Raw genomic sequence first — 3784 nt, 5'->3', positions numbered from 1 at the left:
ATTGTTTTATTCTTATATTTAGGTTCCTATTTCTCGAGTCATTATCAAGCTAAAATATATATATATATATATATATATATATATATATATATATATATATATATATATATATACGCTCTTATATATATTATATATATATATGTGTGTGTGTGTGTGTGTGTCTGTGTGTATATATATATCCCGCTCACCCCCCCACTCTCCCCCCCCCCCCCCCCCCCCCCCCCCCCCCCCCCCCCCCCCCCCCCCCCCACCATATATATATATATATATATATATGTATTTATGTATATATATGTATGTATATATATATATGTATTTATGTATATATATGTATGTATATATATATATATATATATATATATATATATATATATATATATATATATATATATATGATATTCGATTAGCAGGAGGTAAAACAAAGATTTCATTGCATTAGTTAATTAGAAATAGTTGTACACAGAATCACAAACGAGGCAAAGGCTAATGATAAAGTTGGAAAGGGTAACAATGTTGTATTTTTCTTTTATTAATCCAAGTAAGTGAAGAATTAATTAAACTCAACGTGAAGTCAATCATGAATTACGGTATCATAAACCGAATATTAAAAGTAAATTAAACAAATAGCAAAGACTAAAGAGTTAAAAAAAAACTAGATTAAAAACCAAAACTTTGTAAGATTAAAACAACAGAAAACGTGAACCAAAAGAAAAAAATATTCAAACAATAATGAAAATAACGTTCTAAAAGGCAATACATACTTAGCTGGAATGGACATAAAGTTCAGTAAAATCTTTAAGGAATAATAATCAAATAGCAAACTGTTTGATACTGTCATTAAGATGCAGATTTGAAGGATACAAAAATCAATGACATTGAAAACATGAAAGATCTATGTTAAATAGAAAAAAAATGTGGGACTGAATTAAGATAAAGAACAGTATAAGCTAAGGGTTTGTAACGACAAACTGTATATCAGATACTACTGTTTTTTTGAAATATTTTTAATAAGGCAAGGTTTGGTATTCATATCCGGGGAAACGTGTTGAATGTAGAAGGATTCAAAGATTGGAAGATTAGAGTTCTGTTTAGTCCTATGGAGATTTTTACAATCTGACAAAAAGGATGGTTTAATACGACATGACCTGACCAGCCTCTGTGTTCAGCAATTCTCAAAGTCAAGCACTGACTACTCATGTAAAACAACCAAACTAGGCAATTTAACAAACAAGGAGACAAAACAAAGCGAGAAATAAATAAAACAATAATGCACAAACATTTATCTGGACAGCCACCCGCCCCCCCACCCCCCCCCCTAACCGAAAAACCACCCGGCCCCACCAAAAAAAAAAAAGAAAACATCATCCCCCCAACCACCCCACCATATAACCCCCCCCCCCCCGGAAAAAAAAACAAGGAAAGAAAAAAAGAAAACAAAAACAAGAAAAGAAAAAAAGAAAACAAAACAAGAAAAGAAAAAAGAAAAACAAACAAGAAAAGAAAGAAAAAAACAAGAAAGAAAGAAAAAGAAAAAAAAAAAAAAACAAGAGCGCTGTTGATTTCAAAGTTAATTGTGTCAACGAATCTATTTCACTCATAGGGTTCATTACTTGGTTCCTTGTATACATAATCGGAAAATGGTTCTTGTGCATTGCCATACACCGTCATGCAGGCTGCAGTGCTGGTTCTCCTCACTGGCATCACTGCTCTTGTGGCGTGTGACTCAATTGATGTAAAAGCCAAAAAAAAAAAAAAAAAAAAAAGGGCAGGTGAGGTTTGGTCTCTGCTTTATGAATGAACGTTTAGTGTGATTGATATATCGGTTAGTAGGAGTTAGCTTTCTTTCTGGGTGTACGTGTTTTTATTTGTTTTCATCCTTCGATATTCTTATGATGATTCTTTGGTAAGAGTATTATCGTCTATATTTACATGATATGAAATATAACGCATTTTTGGATTTTTTTTTCTACTGAAATACAGCACATTACGAAGCTATATATCCAAAAATAGTTGTAAGACATGAACAAATAGATTATATAAATAAGTAAATATTTAAATAAGATTAAATGAACAAATAAAACTAATTTCCTCTCATTATCACCAATCAGAAATACATAACCTTAAATATGTATGTGTTTGTATATTCTTTCCTTTGACGTGCATATCACAAATACATAACCATAAGCATGTATGTTTTTATATGATCTTTCCTTTGACATTTATGCATATTTCCAGCAAAATAAGCGCAGAGCCAAAGTGTACACATGATATCAAGGACAATATTAATGTACATGCAGGGTTATCGCTAACTCAAAATGGCGATAAAAGGTGTGTATATTCACCTTCTAATTTGCTCTGTCCTGAATGATGCGTTAAAAGATTTAATCATGTATTTTTTCCTGTTTCTCTGTTTATCAAATGACAGAACAGATAATCATTTGAATTAGTATAACAATCATTGTGTTGTTTTCATATCATGAAAAAAAATAATTATGATAATTATTGTTGTCATTATTTTCACTAATGTAATGGTGGTGGGGAAAAAGGCAGCAATAATATATACATGTGTACTATAATAATGATTTTGTATCATATTTTTTTTTGCTTTTACTTGACAGTTAGTATCATTAACTTTTACTGCTGGTCAAGAGGTCAAGAAATTCTGGAAGGTCGCCTAGCCTAGTCTAACCTAGCCTAACCTAACGTAACTTATCCTAACCTAGCCTAACCTAACCTAACCTACTAGCATTCCCTGAAGGACATCACTATCATACCTCATGAATTAATGGGCCAATTTTGATGTTCTTAGAGTTAATCAAATGTCTCTTAGGGGGGAGGGGGGGGGGAATGAGCTCCATGTCAAGGGGAGGGACTGATTATGATGATTGAAATTAAGGTAATCGGAACGCAGGTGAAAATTTATGAATTATGTGGAATCTGTCAATATTTGATAAACTTCCCATGCACAATTGAGTGATTGGCCTTAAGAGTCAGTCAAGTACTCTTAAAAGAATTCCAAAATCGGTCAAATTAAAAAGAAAAAAAAATGTTTTGGGGTCGGGAATAAAATCGATTTAGACACATCTTAAGTTAATTCTGCATTTAAGAAACTCCGATATTGATTTCAAGAATATTAACTGCCTATTACTTTTTGACAAATGTAGGGATGTAGGAGTAGGCCACGTAGAAGTATTCAAAAGACTCTCTCCTTCTCTCTCTATATCACTCTCTTTCTCTCTCTGACTCTCACCTTCTCTTTCTCATTTTCAAAGTCTCTCTCCCTCTCTCTATATATCACTCTTTCTCTCTCACTCTCACCTTCTCTCTCTATATCACTCTCTTTCTCTTTCTGACTCTGACCTTCTCTCTATATATCACTCTCTTTCTCTCTCTGACTCTCACCTTCTCTCTCTATATCACTCTCTTTCTCTCTCTGACTCTCACCTTCTCTCTCTATATCACTCTCTTTCTCTCTCTGACTCTCACCTTCTCTCTCTATATCACTCTCTTTCTCTCTCTGACTCTCACCTTCTCTTCATATATCACTCTCTTTCTCTCTCTGACTCCCACCTTCTCTTTATATATCACTCTCTTTCTCTATATATATCACTCTCTTTCTCTCTCACCCTCACCTTCTCTCTATATATTACTCTCTTTCTCTCTCTGACTCTCACCTTCTCTTTATATATCACACTCTTTCTCTCTCTCACTCTCACCTTCTCTCTATATATATCACTCTCTTTCTCTCTCTCACTCTCACCTTCTCTTTCTCTATTTCTCACTC

The sequence above is a fragment of the Penaeus japonicus genome, unplaced genomic scaffold (genome assembly GCF_977035675.1).
Source record: "Penaeus japonicus unplaced genomic scaffold, GWHDUDI00000001_assembly GWHDUDI00000018, whole genome shotgun sequence".
NCBI classification, from domain to species: Eukaryota; Metazoa; Arthropoda; class Malacostraca; order Decapoda; family Penaeidae; genus Penaeus; species Penaeus japonicus.
This window is presented reverse-complemented; position numbering follows the sequence as displayed.